Source organism: Anser cygnoides, unplaced genomic scaffold (assembly GCF_040182565.1).
Source record: "Anser cygnoides isolate HZ-2024a breed goose unplaced genomic scaffold, Taihu_goose_T2T_genome scaffold_47_1, whole genome shotgun sequence".
Taxonomy (NCBI): Eukaryota; Metazoa; Chordata; class Aves; order Anseriformes; family Anatidae; genus Anser; species Anser cygnoides.
Genome location: NW_027103071.1, coordinates 458,999 through 483,228, shown reverse-complemented (window position 1 = coordinate 483,228; position 24,230 = coordinate 458,999).

Genomic DNA, 24,230 nt, shown 5'->3' with positions numbered 1-24,230 from the left:
TGCAGTGCAGTGAGTCCAGAGAGTGCAGTGGCACCACTGGGGATGCAGTGCAGTGAGTCCAGAGAGTGCACTGGCACCACTGGGGATGCAATGCAGTGAGTCCAGAGAGTGCACTGGCACCACTGGGGATGCACTGCAGTGAGTCCAGAGAGTGCACTGGCACCACTGGGGATGCAATGCAGTGAGTCCAGAGAGTGCACTGGCACCACTGGGGATGCAGTGCAGTGAGTCCAGAGAGTGCACTGGCACCACTGGGGATGCACTGCAGTGACTCGAAAGAGTGCACTGGCACCACTGCGGATGCACTGCAGTGAGTCCGGAGAGTGCCCTGGCACCAATGGTGATGCAGTGCAGTGAGTCCAGAGAGTGCAGTGGCACCACTGGGGATGCAGTGCAGTGAGTCCAGAGAGTGCACTGGCACCACTGGGGATGAAGTGCAGTGAGTCCAGAGAGTGCACTGGCACCACTGGGGATGCACTGCAGTGAGTCCAGAGAGTGCACTGGCACCACTGGGGATGCACTGCAGTGAGTCCAGAGAATGCACTGGCAGCACTGGGGATGCAGTGCAGTTGAGTCCAGAGAGTGCACTGGCACCACTGGGGATGCACTGCAGTGAGTCCAGAGAGTGCACTGGCACCACTGGGATGCAGTGCAGTGAGTCCACAGAGTGCACTGGCACCACAGGGGATACACTGCAGTGAGTCCAGAGAGTGCACTGGCACCACTGGGGACGCAGTGCAGTGACTACAGAGAGTGCACTGGCACCATTGGGGATGCAGTGCAGTGAGTCCAGAGAGTGCACTGGCACCAGTGGGGATGCACTGCAGTGGGTCCAGAGAGTGCACTGGCACCACTGGGGATGCAGTGCAGTGAGTCCAAAGAGTGCACTGGCACCACTGGGAATGCAGTGCAGTGAGTCCAGAGAGTGCACTGGCTCCACTGGGGATGCAGTGCAGTGACTCCAGAGAGTGCACTTGCACCACTGGTGATGCACTGCAGTGAGTCCAGAGAGTGCACTGGCACCACTGGGGATGCAGTGCAGTGAGTCCAGAGAGTGCACTGGCACCAGTGGGGAAGCAGTGCAGTGAGTCCAGAGAGTGCACTGGCACCACTGGGGATGCACTGCACTGAGTCCAGAGAGTGCACTGACACCACTGGGGATCCAATGCAGTGAGTCCAGAGAGTGCAATGGAACCACTGGGGATGCAGTGCAGTGAGTCCAGAGAGTGCACTGGCACTTCTGGGGATGCAGTGCAGTGAGTGCAGAGAGTGCACTGGCACAAAAGGGGATGCACTGCAGTGACTCCAGAAAGTGCACTGGCACCACTGGGGATGCACTGCAGTGAGTCCAGAGAGTGCACTGGCACCGCTGGTGATGCAGTGCAGTGAGTCCAGAGAGTACACTGGCACCACTGGGGATGCACTGCAGTGAGTCCAGAGAGTGTACTGGCACCACAGGGGATGCAGTGCAGTGAGTCCAGAGAGTGCACTGGCACCACTGGGGATGCACTGCAGTGAGTCCAGAGAGTGCACTGGCACCACTGGGGATGCAGTGCAGTGAGTCCAGAGAGTGCACTGGCACTACTGGGGATGCACTGCAGTGATTCCAGAGATTGCACTGTCACCACTGGGGATGCAGTGCAGTGAGTCCAGAGAGTACACTGGCACCTCAGGGGCTGCACTGCAGTGAGTCCAGAGACTGCTCTGGGAACACCGGGGATGCAGTGCAGTGAGTGCAGAGAGTGCACTGGCGCAAAAGGAGATGCAGTGCAGTGAGTCCAGAGAGTGCACTGGCACCACTGGGGATGCACTGCAGTGAGTCCAGAGAGTGCACTGGCACCACTGGGGATGCAGTGCAGTGAGTCCAGAGAGTGCACTGGCACCACTGGGGATGCACTGCAGTGAGTCCAGAGAGTGCACTGTCAGCACTGGGGATGCAGTGCAGTGAGTCCAGAGAGTGCACTGGCACCACTGGGGATGCACTGCAGTGAGTCCAGAGAGTGCACTGGCACCACTGGGGATGCAGTGCAGTGAGTCCAGAGAGTGCACTGGCACCACTGGGGATGCACTGCAATGAGTCCAGAGAATGCACTGGAACTAATGGGGATGCAGTGCAGTGACTCGAAAGAGTGCACCGGCACCACTGCGGATGCACTGCAGTGAGTCCGGAGAGTGCCGTGGCACCACTGGTGATGCACTGCAGTGAGTCCAGAGAGTGCAGTGGCACCACTGGGGATGCACTGCAGTGAGTCCAGAGAGTGCACTGGCACCACTGGGGATGCAGTGCAGTGAGTCCAGAGAGTGCACTGGCACCACTGGGGATGCACTGCAGTGACTCGAAAGAGTGCACTGGCACCACTGCGGATGCACTGCAGTGAGTCCGGAGAGTGCCCTGGCACCAATGGTGATGCAGTGCAGTGAGTCCAGAGAGTGCAGTGACACCACTGGGGATGCAGTGCAGTGAGTCCAGAGAGTGCACTGGCACCACTGGGGATGAAGTGCAGTGAGTCCAGAGAGTGCACTGGCACCACTGGGGATGCACTGCAGTGAGTCCAGAGAATGCACTGGCAGCACTGGGGATGCAGTGCAGTTGAGTCCAGAGAGTGCACTGGCACCACTGGGGATGCACTGCAGTGAGTCCAGAGAGTGCACTGGCACCACTGGGATGCAGTGCAGTGAGTCCACAGAGTGCACTGGCACCACAGGGGATACACTGCAGTGAGTCCAGAGAGTGCACTGGCACCACTGGGGACGCAGTGCAGTGACTACAGAGAGTGCACTGGCACCATTGGGGATGCAGTGCAGTGAGTCCAGAGAGTGCACTGGCACCAGTGGGGATGCACTGCAGTGGGTCCAGAGAGTGCACTGGCACCATTGGGGATGCAGTGCAGTGAGTCCAAAGAGTGCACTGGCACCACTGGGAATGCAGTGCAGTGAGTCCAGAGAGTGCACTGGCTCCACTGGGGATGCAGTGCAGTGACTCCAGAGACTGCACTGGCACCAATGGGGATGCACTGCAGTGAGTCCAGAGAATGCACTGGCACCACTGGGGATGCAGTGCAGTGACTCGAAAGAGTGCACTGGCACCACTGGGGATGCACTGCAGTGAGTCCGGAGAGTGACCTGGCACCAATGGTGATGCAGTGCAGTGATCCAGAGAGTGCACTGGAACCACTGGGGATGCAGTGCAGTGAGTCCAGAGAGTGCACTGGCACCACTGGGGATGCAGTGCAGTGATTCCAGAGAGTGCACTGGCACCACTGGGGATGCAGTGCAGTTAGTCCATAGAGTGCACTGGCTCCACTGGGGATGCAGTGCAGTGACTCAAGAGAGTGCACTAGCACCACTGGGGATGCAGTGCAGTGAGTCCAGAGAGTGCACTGGCACTACTGGGGATGCACTGCAGTGATTCCAGAGAGTGCACTGGCACCACTGGGGATGTAGTGCATTGAGTCCAGAGAGTACACTGGCACCTCAGGGGCTGCACTGCAGTGAGTCCAGAGAGTGCACTGGCACCACTGGGGATGCAGTGCAGTGAGTCCAGAGAGTGCACTGGCACCACTGGGGATGCACTGCAGTGAGTCCAGAGAGTGCACTGTCAGCACTGGGGATGCACTGCAGTGAGTCCAGAGAGTGCACTGGCACCACTGGGGATGCACTGCAGTGAGTCCAGAGAGTGCACTGGCACCACTGGGGATGCAGTGCAGTGAGTCCAGAGAGTGCACTGGCACCACTGGGGATGCACTGCAATGAGTCCAGAGAATGCACTGGAACTAATGGGGATGCAGTGCAGTGACTCGAAAGAGTGCACCGGCACCACTGCGGATGCACTGCAGTGAGTCCGGAGAGTGCCGTGGCACCACTGGTGATGCACTGCAGTGAGTCCAGAGAGTGCAGTGGCACCACTGGGGATGCACTGCAGTGAGTCCAGAGAGTGCACTGGCACCACTGGGGATGCAGTGCAGTGAGTCCAGAGAGTGCACTGGCACCACTGGGGATGCAATGCAGTGAGTCCAGAGAGTGCACTGGCACCACTGGGGATGCAGTGCAGTGAGTCCAGAGAGTGCACTGGCACCACTGGGGATGCACTGCAGTGACTCGAAAGAGTGCACTGGCACCACTGCGGATGCACTGCAGTGAGTCCGGAGAGTGCCCTGGCACCAATGGTGATGCAGTGCAGTGAGTCCAGAGAGTGCAGTGACACCACTGGGGATGCAGTGCAGTGAGTCCAGAGAGTGCACTGGCACCACTGGGGATGAAGTGCAGTGAGTCCAGAGAGTGCACTGGCACCACTGGGGATGCACTGCAGTGAGTCCAGAGAATGCACTGGCAGCACTGGGGATGCAGTGCAGTTGAGTCCAGAGAGTGCACTGGCACCACTGGGGATGCACTGCAGTGAGTCCAGAGAGTGCACTGGCACCACTGGGATGCAGTGCAGTGAGTCCACAGAGTGCACTGGCACCACAGGGGATACACTGCAGTGAGTCCAGAGAGTGCACTGGCACCACTGGGGACGCAGTGCAGTGACTACAGAGAGTGCACTGGCACCATTGGGGATGCAGTGCAGTGAGTCCAGAGAGTGCACTGGCACCAGTGGGGATGCACTGCAGTGGGTCCAGAGAGTGCACTGGCACCACTGGGGATGCAGTGCAGTGAGTCCAAAGAGTGCACTGGCACCACTGGGAATGCAGTGCAGTGAGTCCAGAGAGTGCACTGGCTCCACTGGGGATGCAGTGCAGTGACTCCAGAGACTGCACTGGCACCAATGGGGATGCACTGCAGTGAGTCCAGAGAATGCACTGGCACCACTGGGGATGCAGTGCAGTGACTCGAAAGAGTGCACTGGCACCACTGGGGATGCACTGCAGTGAGTCCGGAGAGTGACCTGGCACCAATGGTGATGCAGTGCAGTGATCCAGAGAGTGCACTGGAACCACTGGGGATGCAGTGCAGTGAGTCCAGAGAGTGCACTGGCACCACTGGGGATGCAGTGCAGTGATTCCAGAGAGTGCACTGGCACCACTGGGGATGCAGTGCAGTTAGTCCATAGAGTGCACTGGCTCCACTGGGGATGCAGTGCAGTGACTCAAGAGAGTGCACTAGCACCACTGGGGATGCAGTGCAGTGAGTCCAGAGAGTGCACTGGCACTACTGGGGATGCACTGCAGTGATTCCAGAGAGTGCACTGGCACCACTGGGGATGCACTGCAGTGAGTCCAGAGAATGCTCGGGGAACCACTGGGGATGCAGTGCAGTGAGTCCAGAGAGTGCACTGGCACCACTGGGGATGCAGTGCAGTGAGTCCAGAGAGTGCACTGGCACCACTGGGGATGCACTGCAGTGAGTCGAAAGAGTGCACTGGCACCTCTGGGGATGCAGTGCAGTGAGTCCAGAGAGTGCACTGGCACGACTGGGGATGCACTGCAGTGAGTCCAGAGAGTGCACTGGCACCACTGGGGATGCACTGCAGTGAGTCCAGAGAGTGCACTGGCAGCACTGGGGATGCACTACAGTGAGTCCAGAGAGTGCACTGTCAGCACTGGGGATGCAGTGCAGTGAGTCCAGAGAGTGCACTGTCAGCACTGGGGATGCAGTGCAGTGAGTGCAGAGAGTGCACTGGCACCACTGGGGATGCACTGCAGTGAGTCCAGAGAGTGCACTGGCACCACTGGGGATGCACTGCAGTGACTCAAAAGAGTGCACTGGCACCACTGCGGATGCACTGCAGTGAGTCCGGAGAGTGCACTGGCACCAATGGTGATGCAGTGCAGTGAGTCCAGAGAGTGCAGTGGCACCACTGGGGATGCAGTGCAGTGAGTCCAGAGAGTGCACTGGCACCACTGGGGATGCAGTGCAGTGAGTCCAGAGAGTGCACTGGCACCACTGGGGATGCAATGCAGTGAGTCCAGAGAGTGCACTGGCACCACTGGGGATGCAGTGCAGTGAGTCCAGAGAGTGCACTGGCACCACTGGGGATGCACTGCAGTGACTCGAAAGAGTGCACTGGCACCACTGCGGATGCACTGCAGTGAGTCCGGAGAGTGCCCTGGCACCAATGGTGATGCAGTGCAGTGAGTCCAGAGAGTGCAGTGACACCACTGGGGATGCAGTGCAGTGAGTCCAGAGAGTGCACTGGCACCACTGGGGATGAAGTGCAGTGAGTCCAGAGAGTGCACTGGCACCACTGGGGATGCACTGCAGTGAGTCCAGAGAGTGCACTGGCACCACTGGGGATGCACTGCAGTGAGTCCAGAGAATGCACTGGCAGCACTGGGGATGCAGTGCAGTTGAGTCCAGAGAGTGCACTGGCACCACTGGGGATGCACTGCAGTGAGTCCAGAGAGTGCACTGGCACCACTGGGATGCAGTGCAGTGAGTCCACAGAGTGCACTGGCACCATTGGGGATGCAGTGCAGTGAGTCCAGAGAGTGCACTGGCACCAGTGGGGATGCACTGCAGTGGGTCCAGAGAGTGCACTGGCACCACTGGGGATGCAGTGCAGTGAGTCCAAAGAGTGCACTGGCACCACTGGGGAATGCAGTGCAGTGAGTCCAGAGAGTGCACTGGCTCCACTGGGGATGCAGTGCAGTGACTCCAGAGAGTGCACTTGCACCACTGGTGATGCACTGCAGTGAGTCCAGAGAGTGCACTGGCACCACTGGGGATGCAGTGCAGTGAGTCCAGAGAGTGCACTGGCACCAGTGGGGAAGCAGTGCAGTGAGTCCAGAGAGTGCACTGGCACCACTGGGGATGCACTGCACTGAGTCCAGAGAGTGCACTGACACCACTGGGGATCCAATGCAGTGAGTCCAGAGAGTGCAATGGAACCACTGGGGATGCAGTGCAGTGAGTCCAGAGAGTGCACTGGCACTTCTGGGGATGCAGTGCAGTGAGTGCAGAGAGTGCACTGGCACAAAAGGGGATGCACTGCAGTGACTCCAGAAAGTGCACTGGCACCACTGGGGATGCACTGCAGTGAGTCCAGAGAGTGCACTGGCACCGCTGGTGATGCAGTGCAGTGAGTCCAGAGAGTACACTGGCACCACTGGGGATGCACTGCAGTGAGTCCAGAGAGTGTACTGGCACCACAGGGGATGCAGTGCAGTGAGTCCATAGAGTGCACTGGCACCACTGGGGATGCACTGCAGTGAGTCCAGAGAGTGCACTGGCACCACTGGGGATGCAGTGCAGTGAGTCCAGAGAGTGCACTGGCACTACTGGGGATGCACTGCAGTGATTCCAGAGAGTGCACTGTCACCACTGGGGATGCAGTGCAGTGAGTCCAGAGAGTACACTGGCACCTCAGGGGCTGCACTGCAGTGAGTCCAGAGACTGCTCTGGGAACACCGGGGATGCAGTGCAGTGAGTGCAGAGAGTGCACTGGCGCAAAAGGAGATGCACTGCAGTGAGTCCAGAGAGTGCACTGGCACCACTGGGGATGCACTGCAGTGAGTCCAGAGAGTGCACTGGCACCACTGGGGATGCAGTGCAGTGAGTCCAGAGAGTGCACTGGCACCACTGGGGATGCACTGCAGTGAGTCCAGAGAGTGCACTGTCAGCACTGGGGATGCAGTGCAGTGAGTCCAGAGAGTGCACTGGCACCACTGGGGATGCAGTGCAGTGAGTCCAGAGAGTGCACTGGCACCACTGGGGATGCAGTGCAGTGAGTCCAGAGAGTGCACTGGCACCACTGGGGATGCACTGCAATGAGTCCAGAGAATGCACTGGAACTAATGGGGATGCAGTGCAGTGACTCGAAAGAGTGCACTGGCACCACTGCGGATGCACTGCAGTGAGTCCGGAGAGTGCCGTGGCACCACTGGTGATGCACTGCAGTGAGTCCAGAGAGTGCAGTGGCACCACTGGGGATGCACTGCAGTGAGTCCAGAGAGTGCACTGGCACCACTGGGGATGCAGTGCAGTGAGTCCAGAGAGTGCACTGGCACCACTGGGGATGCAATGCAGTGAGTCCAGAGAGTGCACTGGCACCACTGGGGATGCAGTGCAGTGAGTCCAGAGAGTGCACTGGCACCACTGGGGATGCACTGCAGTGACTCGAAAGAGTGCACTGGCACCACTGGGGATGCACTGCAGTGAGTCCGGAGAGTGCCCTGGCACCAATGGTGATGCAGTGCAGTGAGTCCAGAGAGTGCAGTGACACCACTGGGGATGCAGTGCAGTGAGTCCAGAGAGTGCACTGGCACCACTGGGGATGAAGTGCAGTGAGTCCAGAGAGTGCACTGGCACCACTGGGGATGCACTGCAGTGAGTCCAGAGAGTGCACTGGCACCACTGGGGATGCACTGCAGTGAGTCCAGAGAATGCACTGGCAGCACTGGGGATGCAGTGCAGTTGAGTCCAGAGAGTGCACTGGCACCACTGGGGATGCACTGCAGTGAGTCCAGAGAGTGCACTGGCACCACTGGGATGCAGTGCAGTGAGTCCACAGAGTGCACTGGCACCACAGGGGATACACTGCAGTGAGTCCAGAGAGTGCACTGGCACCACTGGGGACGCAGTGCAGTGACTACAGAGAGTGCACTGGCACCATTGGGGATGCAGTGCAGTGAGTCCAGAGAGTGCACTGGCACCACTGGGGATTCAGTGCAGTGAGTCCAAAGAGTGCACTGGCACCACTGGGAATGCAGTGCAGTGAGTCCAGAGAGTGCACTGGCTCCACTGGGGATGCAGTGCAGTGAGTCCAGAGAGTGCACTGGCACCACTGGTGATGCACTGCAGTGAGTCCAGAGAGTGCACTGGCACCACTGGGGATGCAGTGCAGTGAGTCCAGAGAGTGCACTGGCACCAGTGGGGAAGCAGTGCAGTGAGTCCAGAGAGTGCACTGGCACCACTGGGGATGCACTGCACTGAGTCCAGAGAGTGCACTGACACCACTGGGGATCCAATGCAGTGAGTCCAGAGAGTGCAATGGAACCACTGGGGATGCAGTGCAGTGAGTCCAGAGAGTGCACTGGCACTTCTGGGGATGCAGTGCAGTGAGTGCAGAGAGTGCACTGGCACAAAAGGGGATGCACTGCAGTGAGTCCAGAAAGTGCACTGGCACCACTGGGGATGCACTGCAGTGAGTCCAGAGAGTGCACTGGCACCGCTGGTGATGCAGTGCAGTGAGTCCAGAGAGTACACTGGCACCACTGGGGATGCACTGCAGTGAGTCCAGAGAGTGTACTGGCACCACAGGGGATGCAGTGCAGTGAGTCCAGAGAGTGCACTGGCACCACTGGGGATGCACTGCAGTGAGTCCAGAGAGTGCACTGGCACCACTGGGGATGCAGTGCAGTGAGTCCAGAGAGTGCACTGGCACTACTGGGGATGCACTGCAGTGATTCCAGAGAGTGCACTGTCACCACTGGGGATGCAGTGCAGTGAGTCCAGAGAGTACACTGGCACCTCAGGGGCTGCACTGCAGTGAGTCCAGAGACTGCTCTGGGAACACCGGGGATGCAGTGCAGTGAGTGCAGAGAGTGCACTGGCGCAAAAGGAGATGCACTGCAGTGAGTCCAGAGAGTGCACTGGCACCACTGGGGATGCACTGCAGTGAGTCCAGAGAGTGCACTGGCACCACTGGGGATGCAGTGCAGTGAGTCCAGAGAGTGCACTGGCACCACTGGGGATGCACTGCAGTGAGTCCAGAGAGTGCACTGGCACCACTGGGGATGCACTGCAGTGAGTCCAGAGAGTGCAGTGGCACCACTGGGGATGCACTGCAGTGAGTCCAGAGAGTGCACTGGCACCACTGGGGATGCAGTGCAGTGAGTCCAGAGAGTGCACTGGCACCACTGGGGATGCACTGCAGTGAGTCCAGAGAGTGCACTGGCACCACTGGGGATGCAGTGCAGTGAGTCCAGAGAGTGCACTGGCACCACTGGGGATGCACTGCAGTGACTCGAAAGAGTGCACTGGCACCACTGCGGATGCACTGCAGTGAGTCCGGAGAGTGCCCTGGCACCAATGGTGATGCAGTGCAGTGAGTCCAGAGAGTGCAGTGACACCACTGGGGATGCAGTGCAGTGAGTCCAGAGAGTGCACTGGCACCACTGGGGATGAAGTGCAGTGACTCCAGAGAGTGCACTGGCACCACTGGGGATGCACTGCAGTGAGTCCAGAGAGTGCACTGGCACCACTGGGGATGCAGTGCAGTGACTCCAGAGACTGCACTGGCACCACTGGGGATGCACTGCAGTGAGTCCAGAGAGTGCACTGGCACCACTGGGGATGCAGTGCAGTGACTCGAAAGAGTGCACTGGCACCACTGGGGATGCACTGCAGTGAGTCCGGAGAGTGCCTGGCACCAATGGTGATGCAGTGCAGTGATCCAGAGAGTGCACTGGAACCACTGGGGATGCAGTGCAGTGAGTCCAGAGAGTGCACTGGCACCACTGGGGATGCAGTGCAGTGAGTCCAGAGAGTGCACTGGCACCACTGGGGATGCAGTGCAGTGAGTCCAGAGAGTGCACTGGCACCACTGGGGATGCAGTGCAGTGACTCAAGAGAGTGCACTGGCACCACTGGGGATGCAGTGCAGTGAGTCCAGAGAGTGCACTGGCACCACTGGGGATGCACTGCAGTGAGTCCAGAGAGTGCACTGGCACCACTGGGGATGCACTGCAGTGAGTCCAGAGAATGCTCTGGCAACACTGGGGATGCAGTGCAGTGAGTGCAGAGAGTGCACTGGCACCACTGGGGATGCAGTGCAGTGAGTCCAGAGAGTGCACTGGCACCACTGGGGATGCACTGCAGTGAGTCGAAAGAGTGCACTGGCACCTCTGGGGATGCAGTGCAGTGAGTCCAGAGAGTGCACTGGCACGACTGGGGATGCACTGCAGTGAGTCCAGAGAGTGCACTGGCACCACTGGGGATGCACTGCAGTGAGTCCAGAGAGTGCACTGGCAGCACTGGGGATGCACTACAGTGAGTCCAGAGAGTGCACTGTCAGCACTGGGGATGCAGTGCAGTGAGTCCAGAGAGTGCACTGTCAGCACTGGGGATGCAGTGCAGTGAGTGCAGAGAGTGCACTGGCACCACTGGGGATGCACTGCAGTGAGTCCAGAGAGTGCACTGGCACCACTGGGGATGCACTGCAGTGACTCAAAAGAGTGCACTGGCACCACTGCGGATGCACTGCAGTGAGTCCGGAGAGTGCACTGGCACCAATGGTGATGCAGTGCAGTGAGTCCAGAGAGTGCAGTGGCACCACTGGGGATGCAGTGCAGTGAGTCCAGAGAGTGCACTGGCACCACTGGGGATGCAGTGCAGTGAGTCCAGAGAGTGCACTGGCACCACTGGGGATGCAATGCAGTGAGTCCAGAGAGTGCACTGGCACCACTGGGGATGCAGTGCAGTGAGTCCAGAGAGTGCACTGGCACCACTGGGGATGCACTGCAGTGACTCGAAAGAGTGCACTGGCACCACTGCGGATGCACTGCAGTGAGTCCGGAGAGTGCCCTGGCACCAATGGTGATGCAGTGCAGTGAGTCCAGAGAGTGCAGTGACACCACTGGGGATGCAGTGCAGTGAGTCCAGAGAGTGCACTGGCACCACTGGGGATGAAGTGCAGTGAGTCCAGAGAGTGCACTGGCACCACTGGGGATGCACTGCAGTGAGTCCAGAGAGTGCACTGGCACCACTGGGGATGCACTGCAGTGAGTCCAGAGAATGCACTGGCAGCACTGGGGATGCAGTGCAGTTGAGTCCAGAGAGTGCACTGGCACCACTGGGGATGCACTGCAGTGAGTCCAGAGAGTGCACTGGCACCACTGGGATGCAGTGCAGTGAGTCCACAGAGTGCACTGGCACCATTGGGGATGCAGTGCAGTGAGTCCAGAGAGTGCACTGGCACCAGTGGGGATGCACTGCAGTGGGTCCAGAGAGTGCACTGGCACCACTGGGGATGCAGTGCAGTGAGTCCAAAGAGTGCACTGGCACCACTGGGAATGCAGTGCAGTGAGTCCAGAGAGTGCACTGGCTCCACTGGGGATGCAGTGCAGTGACTCCAGAGAGTGCACTTGCACCACTGGTGATGCACTGCAGTGAGTCCAGAGAGTGCACTGGCACCACTGGGGATGCAGTGCAGTGAGTCCAGAGAGTGCACTGGCACCAGTGGGGAAGCAGTGCAGTGAGTCCAGAGAGTGCACTGGCACCACTGGGGATGCACTGCACTGAGTCCAGAGAGTGCACTGACACCACTGGGGATCCAATGCAGTGAGTCCAGAGAGTGCAATGGAACCACTGGGGATGCAGTGCAGTGAGTCCAGAGAGTGCACTGGCACTTCTGGGGATGCAGTGCAGTGAGTGCAGAGAGTGCACTGGCACAAAAGGGGATGCACTGCAGTGACTCCAGAAAGTGCACTGGCACCACTGGGGATGCACTGCAGTGAGTCCAGAGAGTGCACTGGCACCGCTGGTGATGCAGTGCAGTGAGTCCAGAGAGTACACTGGCACCACTGGGGATGCACTGCAGTGAGTCCAGAGAGTGTACTGGCACCACAGGGGATGCAGTGCAGTGAGTCCATAGAGTGCACTGGCACCACTGGGGATGCACTGCAGTGAGTCCAGAGAGTGCACTGGCACCACTGGGGATGCAGTGCAGTGAGTCCAGAGAGTGCACTGGCACTACTGGGGATGCACTGCAGTGATTCCAGAGAGTGCACTGTCACCACTGGGGATGCAGTGCAGTGAGTCCAGAGAGTACACTGGCACCTCAGGGGCTGCACTGCAGTGAGTCCAGAGACTGCTCTGGGAACACCGGGGATGCAGTGCAGTGAGTGCAGAGAGTGCACTGGCGCAAAAGGAGATGCACTGCAGTGAGTCCAGAGAGTGCACTGGCACCACTGGGGATGCACTGCAGTGAGTCCAGAGAGTGCACTGGCACCACTGGGGATGCAGTGCAGTGAGTCCAGAGAGTGCACTGGCACCACTGGGGATGCACTGCAGTGAGTCCAGAGAGTGCACTGTCAGCACTGGGGATGCAGTGCAGTGAGTCCAGAGAGTGCACTGGCACCACTGGGGATGCAGTGCAGTGAGTCCAGAGAGTGCACTGGCACCACTGGGGATGCAGTGCAGTGAGTCCAGAGAGTGCACTGGCACCACTGGGGATGCACTGCAATGAGTCCAGAGAATGCACTGGAACTAATGGGGATGCAGTGCAGTGACTCGAAAGAGTGCACTGGCACCACTGCGGATGCACTGCAGTGAGTCCGGAGAGTGCCGTGGCACCACTGGGGATGCACTGCAGTGAGTCCAGAGAGTGCAGTGGCACCACTGGGGATGCACTGCAGTGAGTCCAGAGAGTGCACTGGCACCACTGGGGATGCAGTGCAGTGAGTCCAGAGAGTGCACTGGCACCACTGGGGATGCAATGCAGTGAGTCCAGAGAGTGCACTGGCACCACTGGGGATGCAGTGCAGTGAGTCCAGAGAGTGCACTGGCACCACTGGGGATGCACTGCAGTGACTCGAAAGAGTGCACTGGCACCACTGGGGATGCACTGCAGTGAGTCCGGAGAGTGCCCTGGCACCAATGGTGATGCAGTGCAGTGAGTCCAGAGAGTGCAGTGACACCACTGGGGATGCAGTGCAGTGAGTCCAGAGAGTGCACTGGCACCACTGGGGATGAAGTGCAGTGAGTCCAGAGAGTGCACTGGCACCACTGGGGATGCACTGCAGTGAGTCCAGAGAGTGCACTGGCACCACTGGGGATGCACTGCAGTGAGTCCAGAGAATGCACTGGCAGCACTGGGGATGCAGTGCAGTTGAGTCCAGAGAGTGCACTGGCACCACTGGGGATGCACTGCAGTGAGTCCAGAGAGTGCACTGGCACCACTGGGATGCAGTGCAGTGAGTCCACAGAGTGCACTGGCACCACAGGGGATACACTGCAGTGAGTCCAGAGAGTGCACTGGCACCACTGGGGACGCAGTGCAGTGACTACAGAGAGTGCACTGGCACCATTGGGGATGCAGTGCAGTGAGTCCAGAGAGTGCACTGGCACCACTGGGGATTCAGTGCAGTGAGTCCAAAGAGTGCACTGGCACCACTGGGAATGCAGTGCAGTGAGTCCAGAGAGTGCACTGGCTCCACTGGGGATGCAGTGCAGTGACTCCAGAGAGTGCACTGGCACCACTGGTGATGCACTGCAGTGAGTCCAGAGAGTGCACTGGCACCACTGGGGATGCAGTGCAGTGAGTCCAGAGAGTGCACTGGCACCAGTGGGGAAGCAGTGCAGTGAGTCCAGAGAGTGCACTGGCACCACTGGGGATGCACTGCACTGAGTCCAGAGAGTGCACTGACACCACTGGGGATCCAATGCAGTGAGTCCAGAGAGTGCAATGGAACCACTGGGGATGCAGTGCAGTGAGTCCAGAGAGTGCACTGGCACTTCTGGGGATGCAGTGCAGTGAGTGCAGAGAGTGCACTGGCACAAAAGGGGATGCACTGCAGTGAGTCCAGAAAGTGCACTGGCACCACTGGGGATGCACTGCAGTGAGTCCAGAGAGTGCACTGGCACCGCTGGTGATGCAGTGCAGTGAGTCCAGAGAGTACACTGGCACCACTGGGGATGCACTGCAGTGAGTCCAGAGAGTGTACTGGCACCACAGGGGATGCAGTGCAGTGAGTCCAGAGAGTGCACTGGCACCACTGGGGATGCACTGCAGTGAGTCCAGAGAGTGCACTGGCACCACTGGGGATGCAGTGCAGTGAGTCCAGAGAGTGCACTGGCACTACTGGGGATGCACTGCAGTGATTCCAGAGAGTGCACTGTCACCACTGGGGATGCAGTGCAGTGAGTCCAGAGAGTACACTGGCACCTCAGGGGCTGCACTGCAGTGAGTCCAGAGACTGCTCTGGGAACACCGGGGATGCAGTGCAGTGAGTGCAGAGAGTGCACTGGCGCAAAAGGAGATGCACTGCAGTGAGTCCAGAGAGTGCACTGGCACCACTGGGGATGCACTGCAGTGAGTCCAGAGAGTGCACTGGCACCACTGGGGATGCAGTGCAGTGAGTCCAGAGAGTGCACTGGCACCACTGGGGATGCACTGCAGTGAGTCCAGAGAGTGCACTGTCAGCACTGGGGATGCAGTGCAGTGAGTCCAGAGAGTGCACTGGCACCACTGGGGATGCAGTGCAGTGAGTCCAGAGAGTGCACTGGCACCACTGGGGATGCAGTGCAGTGAGTCCAGAGAGTGCACTGGCACCACTGGGGATGCACTGCAATGAGTCCAGAGAATGCACTGGAACTAATGGGGATGCAGTGCAGTGACTCGAAAGAGTGCACTGGCACCACTGCGGATGCACTGCAGTGAGTCCGGAGAGTGCCGTGGCACCACTGGTGATGCACTGCAGTGAGTCCAGAGAGTGCACTGGCACCACTGGGGATGCACTGCAGTGAGTCCAGAGAGTGCACTGGCACCACTGGGGATGCACTGCAGTGAGTCCAGAGAGTGCTCGGGGAACACTGGGGATGCAGTGCAGTGAGTGCAGAGAGTGCACTGGCACCACTGGGGATGCACTGCAGTGAGTCCAGAGAGTGCACTGGCACCACTGGGGATGCACTGCAGTGACTCGAAAGAGTGCACTGGCACCACTGCGGATGCACTGCAGTGAGTCCGGAGAGTGCCCTGGCACCAATGGTGATGCAGTGCAGTGAGTCCAGAGAGTGCACTGGCACCACTGGGGATGCAGTGCAGTGAGTCCAGAGAGTGCACTGGCACCACTGGGGATGCAATGCAGTGAGTCCAGAGAGTGCACTGGCACCACTGGGGATGAAGTGCAGTGAGTCCAGAGAGTTCACTGGCACCACTGGGGATGCAGTGCAGTGAGTCCAGAGAGTGCACTGGCACCACTGGGGATGCACTGCAGTGAGTCCAGAGAGTGCACTGGCACCACTGGGGATGCACTGCAGTGAGTCCAGAGAGTGCACTGGCACCACTGGGGATGCAGTGCAGTGACTCCAGAGAGTGCACTGGCACCACTGGGGATGCACTGCAGTGAGTCCAGAGAGTGCACTGGCACCACTGGTGATGTAGTGCAGTGAGTGCAGAGAGTGCACTGGCACCACTGGGGATGCACTGCAGTGAGTCCAGAGAGTGCACTGGCACCACTGGGGATGCACTGCAGTGACTCAAAAGAGTGCACTGGCACCACTGCGGATGCACTGCAGTGAGTCCGGAGAGTGCACTGGCACCAATGGTGATGCAGTGCAGTGAATCCAGAGAGTGCAGTGGCACCACTGGGGATGCAGTGCAGTGAGTCCAGAGAGTGCACTGGCACCACTGGGGATGCAATGCAGTGAGTCCAGAGAGTGCACTGGCACCACTGGGGATGCACTGCAGTGATTCCAGAGAGTGCACTGGCACCACTGGGGATGCAGTGCAGTGAGTCCAGAGAGTGCACTGGCACCACTGGGAATGCACTGCAGTGAGTCCAGAGAGTGCACTGGCAGCACTGGCGATGCAGTGCAGTTGAGTCCAGAGAGTGCACTGGCACCTTGGGGATGCAGTGCAGTGAGTCCAGAGAGTGCACTGGCACCACTGGGATGCAGTGCAGTGAGTCCACAGAGTGCACTGGCACCACAGGGGATACACTGCAGTGAGTCCAGAGAGTGCACTGGCACCACTGGGGACGCAGTGCAGTGACTACAGAGAGTGCACTGGCACCATTGGGGATGCAGTGCAGTGAGTCCAGAGAGTGCACTGGCAACAGTGGGGATGCAGTGCAGTGGGTCCAGAGAGTGCACTGGCACCACTGGGGATGCAGTGCAGTGAGTCCATAGAGTGCACTGGCACCACTGGGAATGCAGTGCAGTGAGTCCAGAGAGTGCACTGGCTCCACTGGGGATGCAGTGCAGTGACTCCAGAGAGTGCACTGGCACCAGTGGGGAAGCACTGCAGTGAGTCCAGAGAGTGCAGTGGCACCACTGGGGATGCACTGCACTGAGTCCAGAGAGTGCACTGACACCACTGGGGATCCAATGCAGTGAGTCCAGAGAGTGCAATGGAACCGCTGGGAATGCAGTGCAGTGGGTCCAGTGAGTGCACTGGCACTTCTGGGGATGCAGTGCAGTGAGTCCAGAGAGTGCACTGGCACAACTGGGGATGCACTGCAGTGACTCCAGAAAGTGCACTGGCACCACTGGGGATGCACTGCAGTGAGTCCAGAGAGTGCACTGGCACCGCTGGTGATGCAGTGCAGTGAGTCCAGAGAGTACACTGGCACCACTGGGGATGCAGTGCAGTGAGTCCAGAGAGTGCACTGGCACCACTGGGGATGCACCCCGGTGAGTCCAGAGAGTGCACTGGCACCACTGGGGATGCAGTGCAGTGAGTCCAGAGACTGCACTGGCACCACTGGGGTTTTAGTGCAGTGAGTCCAGAGAGTGCACTGGCACCAATGGGGATGCAGTGCTGTGAGTCCAGAGAGTGCCCTGGCACCACTGGGGATGCAGTGAGTCCAGAGAGTGCACTGGCACCACTGGGGATGCACTGCAGTGAGACCAGAGAGTTCTCTGGCACCACTGGGGATGCAGTTTAGTGAGTCCAGAGAGTGCACCGGCTGCAATGGCGATACACTGCAGTGAGTCCAGACAGTGCACTGGCACCACTGGGGATGCAGTGCAGGGAGTCCAGAGAGTGCACTGGCACCACTGGGGATGCAGTGCAGTGAGTCCAGAGAGTGCACTGGCACCACTGAGCTACACTGCAGTGAGTCCAGTAGTTGCACTGGCACCACTGGGGATGCAGTGCTGTGAGTCCAGAGACTACACTGGCACCACTGGGGATGCAGTGCAGTGAGTGCAGAGAGTGCACTGGCACCACTGGGATGCAGTGCAGTGAGTCCAGAGAGTGCACTGGCACCACTGGGGATGCACTGCAATGAGTCCAGAGAATGCACTGGAACTAATGGGGATGCAGTGCAGTGACTCGAAAGAGTGCACTGGCACCACTGCGGATGCACTGCAGTGAGTCCGGAGAGTGCCGTGGCACCACTGGTGATGCACTGCAGTGAGTCCAGAGAGTGCAGTGGCACCACTGGGGATGCACTGCAGTGAGTCCAGAGAGTGCACTGGCACCACTGGGGATGCACTGCAGTGAGTCCAGAGAGTGCACTGGCACCACTGGGGATGCAATGCAGTGAGTCCAGAGAGTGCACTGGCACCACTGGGGATGCAGTGCAGTGAGTCCAGAGAGTGCACTGGCACCACTGGGGATGCACTGCAGTGACTCGAAAGAGTGCACTGGCACCACTGGGATGCACTGCAGTGAGTCCAGAGAGTGCCCTGGCACCAATGGTGATGCAGTGCAGTGAGTCCAGAGAGTGCAGTGACACCACTGGGGATGCAGTGCAGTGAGTCCAGAGAGTGCACTGGCACCACTGGGGATGCAGTGCAGTGAGTCCAGAGAGTGCACTGGCACCACTGGGGATGCAGTGCAGTGAGTCCAGAGAGTGCACTGGCACCACTGGGGATGCACTGCACTGAGTCCAGAGAGTGCACTGGCACCACTGGGGATGCAATGCAGTGAGTCCAGAGAGTGCACTGGCACCACTGGGGATGCAGTGCAGTGAGTCCAGAGAGTGCACTGGCACTTCTGGGGATGCAGTGCAGTGAGTGCAGAGAGTGCACTGGCACAAAAGGGGATGCACTGCAGTGACTCCAGAAAGTGCACTGGCACCACTGGGGATGCACTGCAGTGAGTCCAGAGAGTGCACTGGCACCGCTGGTGATGCAGTGCAGTGAGTCCAGAGAGTACACTGGCACCACTGGGGATGCACTGCAGTGAGTCCAGAGAGTGTACTGGCACCACAGGGGATGCAGTGCAGTGAGTCCAGAGAGTGCACTGGCACCACTGGGGATGCACTGCAGTGAGTCCAGAGAGTGCACTGGCACCACTGGGGATGCAGTGCAGTGAGTCCAGAGAGTGCACTGGCACTACTGGGGATGCACTGCAGTGATTCCAGAGAGTGCACTGTCACCACTGGGGATGCAGTGCAGTGAGTCCAGAGAGTACACTGGCACCTCAGGGGCTGCACTGCAGTGAGTCCAGAGACTGCTCTGGGAACACCGGGGATGCAGTGCAGTGAGTGCAGAGAGTGCACTGGCGCAAAAGGAGATGCATTGCAGTGAGTCCAGAGAGTGCACTGGCACCACTGGGGATGCACTGCAGTGAGTCCAGAGAGTGCACTGGCACCACTGGGGATGCAGTGCAGTGAGTCCAGAGAGTGCACTGGCACCACTGGGGATGCACTGCAGTGAGTCCAGAGAGTGCACTGTCAGCACTGGGGATGCAGTGCAGTGAGTCCAGAGAGTGCACTGGCACCACTGGGGATGCAGTGCAGTGAGTCCAGAGAGTGCACTGGCACCACTGGGGATGCAGTGCAGTGAGTCCAGAGAGTGCACTGGCACCACTGGGGATGCACTGCAATGAGTCCAGAGAATGCACTGGAACTAATGGGGATGCAGTGCAGTGACTCGAAAGAGTGCACTGGCACCACTGGGATGCAGTGCAGTGAGTCCGGAGAGTGCCGTGGCACCACTGGTGATGCACTGCAGTGAGTCCAGAGAGTGCAGTGGCACCACTGGGGATGCACTGCAGTGAGTCCAGAGAGTGCACTGGCACCACTGGGGATGCACTGCAGTGAGTCCAGAGAGTGCTCGGGGAACACTGGGGATGCAGTGCAGTGAGTGCAGAGAGTGCACTGGCACCACTGGGGATGCAGTGCAGTGAGTCCAGAGAGTGCACTGGCACCACTGGGGATGCACTGCAGTGACTCGAAAGAGTGCACTGGCACCACTGCGGATGCAGTGCAGTGAGTCCAGAGAGTGCACTGGCACCACTGGGGATGCAGTGCAGTGAGTCCAGAGAGTGCACTGGCACCACTGGGGATGCAGTGCAGTGAGTCCAGAGAGTTCACTGGCACCACTGGGGATGCAGTGCAGTGAGTCCAGAGAGTGCACTGGCACCACTGGGGATGCACTGCAGTGAGTCCAGAGAGTGCACTGGCACCACTGGGGATGCACTGCAGTGAGTCCAGAGAGTGCACTGGCAGCACTGGGGATGCAGTGCAGTGACTCCAGAGAGTGCACTGGCACCACTGGGGATGCAGTGCAGTGAGTCCAGAGAGTGCACTGGCACCACTGGTGATGCAGTGCAGTGAGTGCAGAGAGTGCACTGGCACCACTGGGGATGCACTGCAGTGAGTCCAGAGAGTGCACTGGCACCACTGGGGATGCACTGCAGTGACTCAAAAGAGTGCACTGGCACCACTGCGGATGCACTGCAGTGAGTCCGGAGAGTGCACTGGCACCAATGGTGATGCAGTGCAGTGAATCCAGAGAGTGCAGTGGCACCACTGGGGATGCAGTGCAGTGAGTCCAGAGAGTGCACTGGCACCACTGGGGCTGCACTGCAGTGAGTCCAGAGAGTGCACTGGCACCACTGGGGATGCACTGCAGTGATTCCAGAGAGTGCACTGGCACCACTGGGGATGCAGTGCAGTGAGTCCAGAGAGTGCACTGGCACCATTGGGGATGCACTGCAGTGAGTCCAGAGAGTGCACTGGCAGCACTGGCGATGCAGTGCAGTTGAGTCCAGAGAGTGCACTGGCACCTTGGGGATGCAGTGCAGTGAGTCCAGAGAGTGCACTGGCACCACTGGGATGCAGTGCAGTGAGTCCACAGAGTGCACTGGCACCACAGGGGATACACTGCAGTGAGTCCAGAGAGTGCACTGGCACCACTGGGGACGCAGTGCAGTGACTACAGAGAGTGCACTGGCACCATTGGGGATGCAGTGCAGTGAGTCCAGAGAGTGCACTGGCAACAGTGGGGATGCAGTGCAGTGGGTCCAGAGAGTGCACTGGCACCACTGGGGATGCAGTGCAGTGAGTCCATAGAGTGCACTGGCACCACTGGGAATGCAGTGCAGTGAGTCCAGAGAGTGCACTGGCTCCACTGGGGATGCAGTGCAGTGACTCCAGAGAGTGCACTGGCACCACTGGTGATGCACTGCAGTGAGTCCAGAGAGTGCACTGGCACCACTGGGGATGCAGTGCAGTGAGTCCAGAGAGTGCACTGGCACCAGTGGGGAAGCACTGCAGTGAGTCCAGAGAGTGCAGTGGCACCACTGGGGATGCACTGCACTGAGTCCAGAGAGTGCACTGACACCACTGGGGATCCAATGCAGTGAGTCCAGAGAGTGCAATGGAACCGCTGGGGATGCAGTGCAGTGAGTCCAGTGAGTGCACTGGCACTTCTGGGGATGCAGTGCAGTGAGTGCAGAGAGTGCACTGGCACAACAGGGGATGCACTGCAGTGACTCCAGAAAGTGCACTGGCACCACTGGGGATGCACTGCAGTGAGTCCAGAGAGTGCACTGGCACCGCTGGTGATGCAGTGCAGTGAGTCCAGAGAGTACACTGGCACCACTGGGGATGCACTGCAGTGAGTCCAGAGAGTACACTGGCACCACAGGGGATGCAGTGCAGTGAGTCCAGAGAGTGCACTGGCACCACTGTGGATGCACCCCGGTGAGTCCAGAGAGTGCACTGGCACCACTGGGGATGCAGTGCAGTGAGTCCAGAGACTGCACTGGCACCACTGGGGTTTTAGTGCAGTGAGTCCAGAGAGTGCACTGGCACCAATGGGGATGCAGTGCTGTGAGTCCAGAGAGTGCCCTGGCACCACTGGGGATGCAGTGAGTCCAGAGAGTGCACTGGCACCACTGGGGATGCACTGCAGTGAGACCAGAGAGTTCTCTGGCACCACTGGGGATGCAGTTTAGTGAGTCCAGAGAGTGCACCGGCTGCAATGGCGATACACTGCAGTGAGTCCAGACAGTGCACTGGCACCACTGGGGATGCAGTGCAGGGAGTCCAGAGAGTGCACTGGCACCAGTGGGGATGCAGTGCAGTGACTCCAGAGAGTGCACTGGCACCACTGAGCTACACTGTAGTGAGTCCAGTAGTTGCACTGGCACCACTGGGGATGCACTGCTGTGAGTCCAGAGACTACACTGACACCACTGGGGATGCAGTGCAGTGAGTGCAGAGAGTGCACTGGCACCACTGTTGATGCAGTGCAGTGAGTCCAGAGAGTGCACTGGCACCACTGGGGATGCAGTGCAGTGAGTCCAGAGAGTGCACTGGCACCACTGGGGATGCACTGCAGTGAGCTCAGAGAGTGCACTGGCACCACTGGGGATGCAGTGCAGTGAGTCCAGAGAGTGCACTGGCACCACTGGGGACGCAGTGCAGTGAGTCCAGAGAGTGCACTGGCACCTATGGGGACGCAGTGCAGTGAGTCCAGAGAGTGCACTGGCTCCACTGGGGATACACTACAGTGAGTCCAGAGAGTGCACTGGCACCACTGGGGATGCACTACAGTGAGTCCAGAGAGTGCACTGGCACCACTGGGGATGCAGTGCAGTGACTCCAGAGAGTGCAGAGGCACCACTGTTGATGCAGTGCAGTGAGTGCAGAGAGTGCACTGGCACCAGTGCGGAAGCACTGCAGTGAGTCCAGAGAGTGCACTGGCACCACTGGGGATGCACTGCAGTGAGTCCAGAGAGTGCACTGGCACCACTGGGGATGCAGTGCAGTGAGTCCAGAGAGTGCACTGGCACCACTGGGGATGCAGTGCAGTGAGTCCAGAGAGTGCACTAGCACCAATGGGATGCAGTGCAGTGAGTCCAGAGAGTGCACTGGCGCCACTGGGGATGCAGTGCAGTGAGTCCAGAGAGTGCACTGGCACCACTGGGGATGCAGTGCAGTGAGTCCAGAGAGTGCACTGGCACCACTGGGGATGCAGTGCAGTGACTCCAGAGAGTGCACTGGCACCACTGGGGATGCACTGCAGTGAGTCCCGAGAGTGCACTGGCACCACTGGGGATGCACCCCAGTGAGTCCAGAGAGTGCACTGGCACCACTGGGGATGCAGCGCAGTGACTCCAGAGAGTGCACTGGCACCACTGGGGATGCAGTGCAGTGAGTCCAGAGAGTGCACTGGCACCACTGGAGTTGCAGTGCAGTGAGTCGAGAGAGTGCCCTGGAACCACTGGGGATGCAGCGCAGTGACTACAGAGAGTGCACTGTCTCCACTGGGGATGCAGTGCAGTGAGTCCAGAGAGTACACTGGCACCACTGGGGATGCAGTGCAGTGACTCCAGAGAGTGCACTGGCACCACTGGGGATGCAGTGCAGTGAGTCCAGAGAGTGCACTGGCGCAACTGGAGATGCACTGCAGTGAGTCCAGAGAGTGCACTGGCACCACTGGGGATGCAGTGCAGTGAGTCCAGAGAGTGCACTGTCAGCACTGGGGATGCAGTGCAGTGAGTCCAGAGAGTGCACTGGCACCACTGGGGATGCACTGCAGTGACTCCAGAGACTGCACTGGCACCAATGGGGATGCACTGCAGTGAGTCCAGAGAATGCACTGGCACCACTGGGGATGCAGTGCAGTGACTCGAAAGAGTGCACTGGCACCACTGGGGATGCACTGCAGTGAGTCCGGAGAGTGCCCTGGCACCAATGGTGATGCAGTGCAGTGATCCAGAGAGTGCACTGGCACCTCAGGGGCTGCACTGCAGTGAGTCCAGAGAGTGCACTGGCACCACAGGTGATGCAGTGCGGTGAGTCCAGAGAGTGCACTGGCACCACTGGGGATGCACCTCGGTGAGTCCAGAGAGTGCTCTGGGACACCGGGGATGCAGTGCAGTGAGTGCAGAGAGTGCACTGGCACCACTGGGGATGCAGTGCAGTGAGTGCAGAGAGTGCACTGGCACCAGTGGGGATGCACTGCAGTGAGTCCAGAGATTGCACTGGCACCACTGGGGATGCAGTGCAGTGAGTCCGGAGAGTGCACTGGCACCACTGGGGATGCACTGCAGTGAGTCCAGAGAGTGCACTGTCAGCACTGGGGATGCAGTGCAGTGAGTCCAGAGAGTGTACTGTCAGCACTGGGGATGCAGTGCAGTGAGTCCAGAGAGTGCACTGGCACCACTGGGGATGCAGTGCAGTGAGTCCAGAGAGTGCACTGGCACCACTGGGGATGCACTGCAGTGAGTCCAGAGAGTGCACTGGCACCACTGGGGATGCAGTGCAGTGAGTCCAGAGAGTGCACTGTCACCACTGGGGATGCAGTGCAGTGAGTCCAGAGAGTGCACTGGCACCACTGGGGATGCACTGCAGTGAGTCCAGAGAGTGCACTGGCACCAGTGGGGA